At 43.4% G+C, this 13,341-nt stretch overlaps 1 long non-coding RNA gene across 1 annotated transcript; it reads right to left on the bottom strand.

The window, feature by feature from the left end:
- Positions 1-2,027: 2,027 nt before the first annotated feature.
- Positions 2,028-3,882, bottom strand: LOC125279419. Its single transcript, XR_007187382.1, has 3 exons — positions 3,825-3,882; positions 2,359-2,434; positions 2,028-2,216 (listed from the first exon to the last, which is right to left on the bottom strand). It is a non-coding gene; the product is annotated as an uncharacterized LOC125279419 (long non-coding RNA).
- Between the last annotated feature and the right edge of the window lie 9,459 nt (positions 3,883-13,341).

Here is a 13,341-nt window from a genome sequence, read left to right as displayed (position 1 = left end):
TCCATTCTAATGGAAATACACTTAAAAAGGCATTGCAGTGCAAATTCTAGTTGTGTTTAAGTACATTTTGTGCATACTGCTATCATACTTATAATTACTATAAACAGTTAATTTAGTATGCCTCTGTAACATTTCAAGTGATCTACAAATGCACTTCCTAACTATATTTAGTGCTTTTAAAGTGTCCCACTATGACAATAATAATGTTTTTGAAGTGAAGTTCAATTACAACCTAAACATCATAGACACATACTTTCAGTGCAATGTTATTATAGTGTAAGGTAGAAACAAATTGAAAGTACATTTCATTTGTAATTTTATCCCCATTTTGTTATACTTAGGCATGAATGTTGGTATTACACTACAAGTGTATTACATTAATTCAGTTCAAGTACATTAAATCAACAGATTACAAATTGCATTTCAGAAAAGGATCTTTATTATTAACACAAAAGTAACACACAAAAGCAGATATTGGCAAAAGGAAGAACTTTGAACAGTCGACTTTCTCTGAAATGCCGGGAACAGAACAATGGCAAACAACTTACTACACATGCATATCTACAGGTGCTGGTCATATAATTAGAATATCGTGAAAAAGTTCATTTTTTCATTGTAAATTATTTTAAAAAATGAAACTTTCATTTATACTAGATTCCCTACATGTAAAGTAAAACATTTCAAAAGTTTTTTTTTTTTAATTTGTTGATTAGAGCGTACAGCTCATGAAAGTCCAAAATCCAGTATCTCAAAATATTAGAATATTTACATTTGAGTTTCATTAAATGACCATCCCTACAGTATAAATTCTGGGTATCTCTTGTTCTTTGTAACCACACTAATGGGGAAGACTGCTGACTTGGCAATGGTCCAGGAGACAATCATTGACACCCTCCACAGAGAGAGTAAGTCACAGATGGTCATTACTGAATGTGGTGGCTGTTTACAGAGTGATGTATCAAAGCATATTAAATGCAAAGTTGACTAGAAGGAAGAAATTGGGTAAGCAAAGGTGCACAAGCAACAGGGATGACCGCAAGCTTGAGAAGACTGTCAAGTAAAGCCGATTCAGACACTTGGGAGAGCTTCACAATGAGTCGAATGAAGCCGGAGTCAGCGCATCAAGAGTCACCACACTCAGACATCTTCAGGAAAAGGACTACCAAGCCACTTCTGAAACAGAAACAACGTCAGAAGCATCTTACCTGGGCTAAGGAGAAAAAGAACTGGACAGTGAACAGTGGTCGAAAGTCCTCTTTTCAGATAAAATTAAATTTTGCATTTCATGTTGAAATCATGGTCCCAGAGTCTGAAGGAAGACTGGAGAGGCACAGAATCCAAGCTGCTTGAAGTCTAGTGGGAATTTTCTGAAGTTAGTAATGATTTGGGGGGGCCGTGACGTCTGCTGGTGTTGGTCCATTGTGTTTTATCAAGTGCAAAGTCAATGCAGCCATCTTCCAGGAGATTTTGGAGCACTTTATGCTTCCATCTGCTGATAAGCTTTATGGAGATGCTGATTTCCTTTTCCAGCAGGACTTTAGCACCTGCTAACAGTGCAACAACCACTTCCAAGTGGTTTGCTGACCATGATATTACTGTGTTTTATTGGCCAGCCAACATGCCTGACCTGAATCTATGGGATATTTTTAAGAGAAAGATGAGAAACAGTCGATCCAACAATATACAGATGATATGAAGGCTCAATAGTGCCTCAGCAGTGCCACAGGCTGATCACTTCCATGCCACACTTCACTGATGCTGTAATTTGTGCTAGGAGCAAGTCATTTGCTGAAATATGTGCTGCCGACCAAGTATTGAGTGTACAAATGAACATACTTTAAAGAACTTGAACTTTTCTGTTTTGAAAATCCATTTTTTGATTGATCTTAGGAAATATTCTAATATTTTGAGATACTGGATTTTGGACTTTCATGAGCTGTACGCTCTAATCATCAAAATTAAAAAAAAAAAAAAAAAAACTTTTGAAATGTTTTACTTTACATGTAGGGAATCTAGAATATATGAAAGTTTCATTTTTAAAAATAATTTACAATAAAAAAAAATGAACTTTTTCACGATATTCTAATTATATGACCAGCACCTGTAGCTCTGACTTGAGTTACTAGAGGCCTTGTAGCTCTCATTGTTGCACTTCCTCCGTAGAAGGGCCCGGATCTCTGCCACCTCGGTGTTGGGGAATCGCTCCCTCACTGCATCTGTGAAAACAGGAAAGAGACATGGGGATGAATTAAAACAGGATAGACAATGTATAACATTGAAATACAATCATTGATTATAATGGATTTGTCAATCAATCATGACAATGGATTTGGATTCATAACTATGACATTACTGTACCTAAAATTGCGTTGGTTTTTTCTGGCTCAAGCTGCTCCTTCAGCTTGCCTTTTTTTCCTTTCCCTGTGAGGGTTGCCTATAAACGCAACATGTCACTTGTAGTCACAGTATTGGTACCTGCGCCAATTTGCCAGAGGCCTTGTAGTTATATCCGTACCAGGGCTGGGATGAACAAAGTTTCACGTGGAGCATTCTGAGATATTTTTTTTGCTGAATTACCGCGGAGTGCGAGTTGTGCTAAAAAATAAACTGCCGGGATAATCACACAGCGCTTGCCGTAGGCTACACGTCCAATAATGACATGTCCGATTCGCGAACTAATGACTCATTTGAACTGATTCACTTAAATGAATAGTTAAAACAACTGATCTGTCCAACACTGAACTCATGAGACGTCTGAATCGGTGTATAACAAATCGGTACACTTTACAATAATGTTCCATTTATTAAATTCTAGTTACCTACATTAGTATTTTTTTTTAAGAAAAAGGTGAGTGGCAGAGTGTACTACTATACGTTGTTGTTATTTTTATGTGAATGAAGAATTAAAAGATGCACTTTTTTTCAGTAAGCTTAAAGCTATGCGTGTGTCTCAATCAGCTCCCTAGTTCAGTAGTCAGGGCACTGATCAGGGTATCAGCCACATTCACTTTCATTACTGATTCACGACCTAGGGAGCTAGAGAGCTGATTGAGACACAGGGTATGTGTTTTCAACAAATGTTAAATTCTGTTGGTTCAGGAAGGACACCATGACAGGCTGCTGGCTCCCACTGTCGCTGTTAATTTTTATTTATTTTTTGTTTGTTGGAAAAGCACTTAAATAGCTTAAAGCCCTCAAGTTTACATTGGTTACTGTATTCTTTCAATTGCTCTAAACAAGTATTTTGGGTGACCTTTTTTTTATTGAATGACATCAATTTGTTATTTTCATCTGAAAGAAGAATTACAAGATGCACTTTTTTATTAGTAAGCTAGGCCTATGTGTTTAAGGCTTCAAGGTTTTATCAAACGCTACCTCTGACTAAGAATGCATTACTTTGCACTTGTATAGTCTTTTATTTTGGACTTTTTACAAATTGGTAATAGTCAATTAATGGAGAGATTATCGATAATCGAATCAAACCGAAATAGAATCGGACTGAAAAAAACAAAAACAAAAAAGAGTCGTTAGATTAATCGATGCACCGAAAAATAATCGCTAAATTAATCGTAAAAAAAAATTATCGTTTATCCCAGCCCTAATCCAACCCACTGTCACTTTTACCATATTGCTTAATCAGTGAAATTCAAACAAGAAGTATTAACAGTAGTCAATGACGGCAAAAATGGCAGAGTTAAGTGGATTTTCAAATTTGTAATCTGGGAAGTCAGGTCTGTATTCCAAGACATAACGTGAACATGCATGTTCTTCAAATTAAAGGGTTAGTTCACCCAAATAGCAAAATTATGTCATTAATAACTTACCCTCATGTTGTTCCAAACCCGTAAGACCTCCGTTTATCTTTGGAACAAAGTTTATTTTAGATTTAGTCCGAGAGCTCTCTGTGTGTCCAGAAAGGTAAGAAAAACATCATTAAAGTAGTCCATGTGACATCAGAGGGTCAGTTAGAATTTTTTGAAGCATCAAAAATACATTTTGGTCCAAAAATAGCAAAAACTACGACTTTATTCAGCATTGTCTTCTTTTCCGTGTCTGTTGTGAGAGAGAGTTCAAAACAAAGCAGTTTGTGATATCCGGTTCGCGAATGAATCATTCGATGTAACCGGATCTTTTTGAACCAGTTCACCAAATCGAACTGAATCGTTTTAAACGGTTCGCGTCTCCAATACGCATTAATCCACAAATGACTGTTAACTTTTTTTAATGTGGCTGACACTCCCTCTGAGTTCAAACAAACCAATATCCCCGAGTAATTCATGTACTCAAACAGTACACTGACTGAACTGCTGTGAAGAGAGAACTGAAGATGAACACCGAGCCGAGCCAGATAACGAACAACAGACTGACTGATTACACTACAGATGAAGTGAAATCAGTGTACACTTTAATAAATTATACTTTGTATTAAAAATAAGCGTACTTACTAAAAGTACACTAAATTACCACTATACATTTTTGTATTTTAACATATTTTATGAGAGCACTCTGATATGCCACTAAAAATACACTTATTTTAGAGTGTACTGTATAAAGTGTACAGAAGTCACACTTTTAATGAAGTGAGAACATAGTACACTTTAAAAAAAGTATACTAACAATTAATTTCCAAAAAAATATACTTCCCATAAGTACACTGAATTGCCACTCTAAGTATGTCAAATTTAATACACTTAAAAAAAATAAACTTCAATACAATTTAAAATACATTTACAACAAAGTACACTTTCAAAAAGTACATTTAAAAAATAATTTGATTACTGATAAATTAGTATACTTACTGTTTGGACTATTAAGTTGAACTTAATTACATCTTTTTCGAAGTATACTTTTAAAAAGTACAAACCAAATACTCTTTAAATAAAGTACAACAAGTAGAAGTATACGTGTTTTATAATTCATGTACTTCATTCATATTTCAAATACACTAAAGTATACTACTTTTTTACCTGGGAATATTTACAGTACTAGTCAAAAGTCTCTCAAATATAATTCCTTCGAAGTGATGGTACTTTACGTAACATTATGTAAGTTGACATTTGTGCTGGCTACTGTATACAGGCCACCAGGACACCATACAGACTTTATCAAAGAATTTGCTGATTTTCTATCGGAGTTAGTACTAGCTGCAGATAAAGTCCTTGTTGTTGGTGATTTTAATATCCATGTAGATAATAAAAAAGACTCATTGGGATTGACATTTGCAGACATTCTAAACTCTATTGGTGTTAGACAACACGTGTCAGGTCCCACTCATTATCATAATCATACTTTAGATCTAATATTGTCACATGGAATTGATATTGATGCTGTTGAAATTCTGCAGCAGAGTGACAACATCTTAGATCATTATCTAGTCTTGTGTATACTACATTTAGTCAAGGCAGCTAAACTGCCTCCCTGCCATAAATATGGTAGAATCATCACTTCTACCATTAAAGATCGCTTTATAAATAATCTTCCCGATCAGTTTCATCAGCTTAGCATACCAGACAGCGTAGAAGACCTCAATGTTGCAACAGAAACTATTGCCTCTGTCTTTTCCAGCACATTAGACTCAGTTGCTCCTTTGCGTTTAAAAAGATTAAGGAAATTAATCCAACGCCATGGTACAATGAGCACACTCGGGCCCTAAAGGTAGCAGCCAGAAAAATGGAGCCCAGCTGGAAGAAAACAAAACTAGAAGTATGGAGAAGTGGAGAGAGAGAATGATTGAGTACAGAAAGGCCTTAAAATCTGCTAGATCTGCCTATTTTTCAAAACTTTTAGAAGAAAATAAACACAACCCTAGGTATTTATTTGATACAGTGGCTAAATTAACAAGAAATAAAGCTTCAACTTCTGATGTTTCCAAAGAGCACAGCAGTAATGACTTTGTGAACTTCTTTACTTGCAAGATTAATAATATTAGAGAAAAAATTATAACCAGGCAACCGTCTACTACAGTATCGCGTCAGACAGTGCATTGTAGTGTCCCTGAGGAAAAATTCAATTCATTTACTGCTTTAGGAGAGGAAGAATTGTCTAAACTTGTTAAATCATCAAAATCAACAACATATGTTAGAGCCTATACCGACTAAGCTATTGAAAGAGATGCTTCCAGAGGTCATAGATCCTCTTCTTAATATCGTCAATTCATCTTTATCACTAGGACACGTACCAGAAACTTTTAAGCTGGCTATTATTAAACCTCTTATTAAAAAAACACAACTTGATCCTAGAGAATTAGTTAATTACAGGCCGATCTCAAATCTCACTTTTCTGTCAAAAATACTAGAAGGGCAGTATCATCACAACTATGTTCCTTTTTAGAAAGAAATAGTATCTGTGAGGATTTCCAGTCAGGATTTAGACCGTACCATAGTACTGAGACTGCTCTCATTAGAGTTACTAATGATTTGCTCTTATCATCAGATCGTGGTTGTATCTCTCGATTAGTGTTACTGGATCTTAGTGCTGCATTTGACACTACTGATCACAATATTCTTTTAAATACACTCGAAAATTATGTTGGCATTAGTTGAACTGCATTGTCATGGTTCAAATCATACTTATCTGACCGTTATCAGTTTGGAGTAGTAAACGAAGAGAGGTCATATCGATCACAAGTTCAATATGGAGTACTGCAAAGCTCAGTACTAGGACCGCTGCTTTTCTCTCTGTACATGCTACCCTTGGGAGATATCATTAGGAAGCATAGCATTAGTTTTCACTGTTACGCTGACGATATTCAGCTCTATATTTCTTTGTGCCCTGACGAAACTTATCAATTCACTAAATTAACGGAATGCATAGCTGATATAAAAAATTGGATGACCAGTAATTTCCTACTACTAAATTCAGAAAAAACAGAGATTCTAATTTTTGGACCAAAAACTTCTTCACATAATAACCTAGAAAACTGTCTAACACTTGATGGCTGCTCTGTTAAGTCTTCGTGGTCAGTTAGGAACCTGGGTGTGCTCTTTGATACCAATCTTTCATTTGAAGGCCATGTTACTAGCATCTGTAAAACCGCATTCTTCCATCTTAAAAATATATCTAAACTACGACATATGCTCTCAATGAAAAATGCAGAACAGTTAGTTCATGCATTCATGACCTCAAGGCTAGATTACTGTAACGCTCTACTGGGTGGTTGTTCTGCTCGCCTGATAAATAAACTACAGCTCGTACAAAATGCAGCAGCTAGAATTCTTATTAGAACTAGGAAGTATGACCATATTATCCCAGTTCTGTCAACACTGAATTTGTTACGGTATACAGGAGACAGACACAGATGTAACAGGTAATGGATGTTTATTTGACCACAGTAGAGCAGGTGAACACACACAGGTGAGTGAACTGGTTGAATAGCAGTTTGAGCAGGTAGTATGAGGAATAGTTACTGTCCTTTCTCTTTGCAGGTAGATGTATGTTGGAGCTTGGGGATCGCTGGAGAACTGAGGAGTTGACTGGCACACACCCACACAGCAGACGAGGCACACAGAGGGAAGGAGACACGCTGGAGACAGGTGAGTATGCGAAGAGGAGTCCTTGAGGTAAGCATAACATATGGTATATGCGAACGAGACCGGACGTGGAGTGCTGTGTGTGTGTGGGTTTTATAGTGCTGTTGATGAGTGAAGTGATGAGGTGCAGGTGGCGGTGATCAGTACTCTGGTGATGGCGTGCGTTGTGATTGGAGGTTGGAACCTGACGTGTCTGTGACAGTACTACCCCCTTCACCGGCCCGCTCCAGAGGGCCGAGGACCCCGACGCCGTGGTGGTCGTCCTCTTCCCCGCGGTGCCGGTCTCTCAGGGTGACTGTCGTGGAATGTTTGGAGTAAGTTGGGGTCTAAGATGTCGTTCCTTGGGACCCAGGAGCGCTCCTCGGGGCCGTATCCTTCCCAATCCACAAGATATTCCAACTGACCACCACAACGTCGGGAGTCCAAGATCTCCCGAACCTCATATGCAGCTCCGTCCTCCAGGATGAGTGGAAGGGGGGGTTCGGCGGGAGCCACGTCAGGTCCTGTGGGAAGAACAGAAGGGTGGTGAGTTTTCAGAAGTGACACGTGGAAAGTGGGGTGTATACGATACCCTTGTGGAAGACGGAGTTGATAGGTGACTGGGTTGACCTGCTTGACGATTGGGAATGGGCCAATGAACCTGGGACTCAGCTTTCTGCAGGGCAGACGCAGTCTGATGTCTCGGGTGGATAGCCAAACCATCTGACCAGGCTGGAAGACAGGGGTGTTGGAACGTCGGAGGTCGGCTACCATCCTGCGTCTGCGCAGGGCTCGTTGCAGTTGATGGTGTGCTGAGTCCCAGACCCTCTCGCTCTCTCGGAACCAGTAATCCACTGCCGGAACGTTGGAGGGTTCCCCATCCCAGGGGAACAGTGGGGGTTGGTAGCCGAGTACGCACTGGAACGGTGTGAGTCCTGTAGTTGACTGTCGGAGGGAGTTTTGGGAGTACTCGGCCCAACCCAGGAACTGGTTCCAAGAGTCCTGGTGGTCATGACAGAAGGTACGGAGGAAGCAGCCGATCTCCTGCACCTTCCTTTCCGTCTGCCCGTTCGATTGCGGGTGGTATCCGGATGTCAGGCTAATGGCCACACCTAGGAGGGAGTAGAACGACTTCCATACCCTGGATATGAATTGGGGTCCTCGGTCGGAGACAATGTCCTCTGGTATTCCAAAGTATCTGAAGACTTGGTTGAAGAGAATTTCGGCGGTCTCCATGGCAGTGGGTAATCCTGGAAGTGGGATTAGACGGCACGATTTGGAGAGAAGCGGTCCACAACAACTAGGATGGTGGTATTTCCGTCTGAGACAGGGAGATCAGTAATGAAATCCACTCCTAGGTGTGACCATGGGCGATCTGGAACGGGCAGCGGAAGGAGTTTCCCAGCTGGCAGATGACGAGGAGATTTGGAGATGGCACACTCCCTACAGCCCTGCACGTACCTTCTGACATCCGAAGCCATCCCTGGCCACCAGAAGCGTTCTTTAAGCAACGAGAGGGTTTCATTGACCCCCGGGTGACCAGTGCCAAGTGACGTGTGAGCCGAGTGAATGGTGGGAGTGCGTCGTGTCCATGGAATGTAGAGCAAGCCGGGTGGACAGCCCGGCGGAGGGTTCGTGGAGGCATTGGAGGAGGGAATGGTCTCTTCTGACCAGGTAATAGGACTTACGATGAGAGAGCTCGGGATGATGGGTTCTGGTTCCTCGGTCTGTTCGTCAGGAGCATGGAGACGGGAGAGAGCATCGGCCTTTACATTTTTGGTGCCTGGGCGGTAGGAGATGGTGTAATTGAAGCGGGAGAAAAACATCGCCCAACGGGCTTGCCTTGGGTTCAGTCTCTTTGCTGATCGAAGATATTCAAGGTTTTTGTGGTCGGTTAGCACCAGGAACGCGTGTTTGGCTCCCTCCAGCCAATGCCTCCACTCTTCCAAGGCAAGCTTAACAGCAAGAAGTTCCCTGTCACCGATGGAGTAGTTGACTTCCGCCGGGCTGAGCTTGCGGGAGAAGGCGGCGCATGGATGGAGTCTACTTGGCGTCCCCTGCTGCTGCGACAACACCGCTCCCACTCCAGTTGTCGAGGCGTCCACTTCTACGACGAACTGTTTCTCTGGGTCTGGATGTACGAGTAAGGGAGCAGTGGTGAAGGCTTCTTTGAGCTGGTTAAAGGCGTCGGTGGCTGCCGGGGTCCAGGACAGAGACTTGGGCTGATGACGGAGCAGGCTGGTGAGTGGATGGGCGATGGAACTGTAACCTTTGATGAAACGTCTGTAGAAATTGGAGAATCCGAGGAAGCGCTAGAGTTCTTTTATGGTGGTGGGTTCTGGCCAGTTGGTAATGGATTCCACCTTCCTCTCGGATGCCACTGTGGTCGATACTGTAGCCCAGGAAAGAAACAGAAGGTTGGTGAAATGAGCATTTCTCTGCCTTGAGGAACAGGTTGTATTGGCGAAGTCGGGTGAGGACCTCCGCAACGTGTCGGCGATGTTCGGCCTGGCTCCGGGAGTATATGAGAATGTCGTCGATGTAGACTAGGACAAAGCGGTGGAGAAACTCCCGGAGCACCTCATGAATGAAGTCCTGGAATACGGAGGGGGCGTTGACCAGTCCATACGGCATAACCAAGTACTCGTAGTGGCCAGTAGGGGTGATGAAGGCGGTCTTCCACTCGTCCCCCTCACGTATCCGGATGAGGTTGTACGCGCTGCGGAGGTCCAGCTTCGTAAACACAGTGGCACCACGGAGATGTTCCAGGACCGCTGGGACGAGAGGAAGGGGATACCGGAACTTGACGGTTATTTTGTTGAGGGAGCGATAATCAATGCATGGCCGCAAGCCTCCGGCCTTTTTAGCCACAAAGAAGAAACTGGAAGCAGCAGGGGAAGTAGACGGCCTGATGTAACCTTGGGCGAGGGCTTCCTTGATGTAATCAAGGCCTTCTCCTCCGGGATGGAAAGTGGGTATATCTTACCCTTTGGCACTGGTTCACCCGGAAGCAGGTCGATGGCACAGTCCCATGGCCGGTGTGGAGGCAGCTTGGAAGCCCGTTGCGGGCAGAAGACATCGCTGAAGGGGGCGTAACACTTGGGGATGTCGACGGAGCATTGTTCGACTGGAATTTCGATGGACGTGGCGCAGAGAGAGAGGTCAGGCGAAGAAGATGGTGGAACAGGAAGTTCAGCCAGACAGCGAGAGAAGCATGTGTCGCCCCACTTCAGGATTTCGCCCGTTTTCCAGGAGATGATCGGGTTATGCTGCTCCAACCAGGGGCGCCCCAGAACCACGTCAGCGGTTGAGTCCTCCAGAACCAGCATATGAGCCTCTTCCCGGTGTAGTAAACCAACTTGAATCGTTACTGGTCCAGCCACGGTGCGGACGCGCTTACGGCTCAGGGGTCTGCCGGTTAGTGAGTTGAACGTGTAGATGGTAGGAGACGGAGTGGTCTTGAGACGAAGGTGGCGACAGATGGCTCCAGAGATGAAGTTGCCGGCTGACCCCGAGTCGATGAGTGCGACCACTGAAAGGGAGACATTAGCGGCAGTAAGATTGACGACAGTAATGAGTGGTTTCATCTTATGAGTAGCAGGAATAATAGCACTCACCAGGGGTCGCAGCGGTCGTGTGGGGCATGCAGCAATAGCATGCCCAGGTTCACCACAGTAGAGACAGAGACGGAGGGTCAGCCGGCGGCGGCGTTCTTCAGACGATAGACGAGAGTGTTCCACATCCATGGGTACTTGGGCTGGTTCTGGGGTGCTGACGGGTTCGGATCGGCAGAGGAGCACGTTGGAGAGGGACTGGTCCTGGTGCTCTTGGATGCACGCTTGCATGCGAGTGGCGCAGCGAATGGAGAGCTGGATGAACTTTTCGAGGCCGATGGAGCATGCAGCGAGATGCAGCCGCACCCGAGGTTCCAATCCTTGGCGATAAGTCGTTATTAGAGCTTGTTCATTCCATCCGCTGAGTGCAGCAAGCATTCTGAATTGCAAAGCATAGTCGTAAACAGACAGAGATCCTTGTTTCAAATTATAAAGTTTCTCACCAGCTGAAGAGTCCGTGATCAGTTTCCCGAACACTTCCCGGAAGTGGGAAATAAACGCCGAGTAAGATTGGGTTACAGCACCCCGCTGGGACCAGATGGAGTCGGCCCATTTTAATGCTTTGCCGCTGAGCTGAGATATAATGAACGCTATTTTGGAGGTGTCACTCGGGTACAGGTGCGGCTGCATCTCCAGGACCAGTGTGCATTGCAGCAGGAATCCGCTGCAATCCTCCGCCGATCCTGAGAAGGGCGCCGGTTTGGCCATGGGACTGGCGTACGGCGGCAGTGAAGGAGGACTGTTGACATCGTTGGTGGTGTTCGCTGGTGCAGGTGAAGGGACAGTAACTGGAGATGGCGGTGGAGGATGAGTGGATAATGTGCGCCGAAGTGCATCCACGAGTTCCTGGAATGGATCTGGCTGGCTCATACTGGGTCTGCGGTGTTGGTCCGGTCTTCTGTTACGGTATACAGGAGACAGACACAGATGTAACAGGTAATGGATGTTTATTTGACCACAGTAGAGCAGGTGAACACACACAGGTGAGTGAACTGGTTGAATAGCAGTTTGAGCAGGTAGTATGAGGAATAGTTACTGTCCTTTCTCTTTGCAGGTAGATGTATGTTGGAGCTTGGGGATCGCTGGAGCACAGAAGAGATCGCTGGAGAACTGAGGAGCTGAATGGCACACACCCACACAGCAGACGAGGCACACAGAGGGAAGGAGACACGCTGGAGACAGGTAAGTATACGAAGAGGAGTCCTTGAGGTAAGCATAACATATGGTATATGCGACCGGACGTGGAGTGCTGTGTGCGTGTGGGTTTTATAGTGCTGTTGATGAGTGAAGTGATGAGGTGCAGGTGGCGGTGATCAGTACTCTGGTGATGGCGTGCGTTGTGATTGGAGGTTGGAACCTGACTTGTCTGTGACAGAATTGGCTTCCTGTAAAACATTGTATAGATTTTAAAGTCTTGCTAATTACTTACAAAGCACTAAATGGTTTAGCTCCCTAGTACCTGAGCGAGCTCTTAATGCATTATAGTCCTTCACGTCTATTGCAATCTCAGAATTCAGGCCAGCTGATAATACCTAGAATATCAAAATCAACCGCAGGCGGTAGATCCTTCTCCTATTTGGCACCTAAACTCTGGAATAATCTTCCTAGCATTGTTCGGGAAGCAGACACACTCTGTCAGTTTAAATCTAGACTAAAAATGCATCTCTTTAACCTGGCATACACATAACACATTATCGATTTATATTTTCAAATCCGTTAAAGGATTATTAGGTTGCATAAATTAGGTCAGCCAGAACCGGAACACTTCCTATAACACCAGATGTACTTGTTACATCAGAAGAAAAATGGCATCTATGCTAATATTAGTCTTTCTGTTTATCCCGAGGTTTACCGTAGTCAATCGGATCCGGGCCGTATCCAGGTGAGACCAAGGACCTGCACCTTGACATGACCTGACATGATAAGTATCAGCAGAAATTGAGTCAACTAGATCATCCACTGTGAAGGCCTCATCAACATGATAACCAGTGGCGCAGCTCCGCAACAACCGTCCATACCGGTGTGATGAATACGATCCTCAACTGGATGGAACTGAAATAAATACTTTGAATGTTGCGATCCTATCGGACTTATGATGGCAACCTGAGTCGTAACAAAGCACTGTTCGCCAGAGGAGAACTGGCCCCCCAACTAAGCCTGGTTTCTCTCAAGGTTTTTTTCTCCATTTTAACACCTATTTGCCACTTGTTTGCCACCTG

Source organism: Megalobrama amblycephala, linkage group LG12, assembly GCF_018812025.1.
Source record: "Megalobrama amblycephala isolate DHTTF-2021 linkage group LG12, ASM1881202v1, whole genome shotgun sequence".
Taxonomy (NCBI): Eukaryota; Metazoa; Chordata; class Actinopteri; order Cypriniformes; family Xenocyprididae; genus Megalobrama; species Megalobrama amblycephala.
This window is presented reverse-complemented; position numbering and strand designations above follow the sequence as displayed.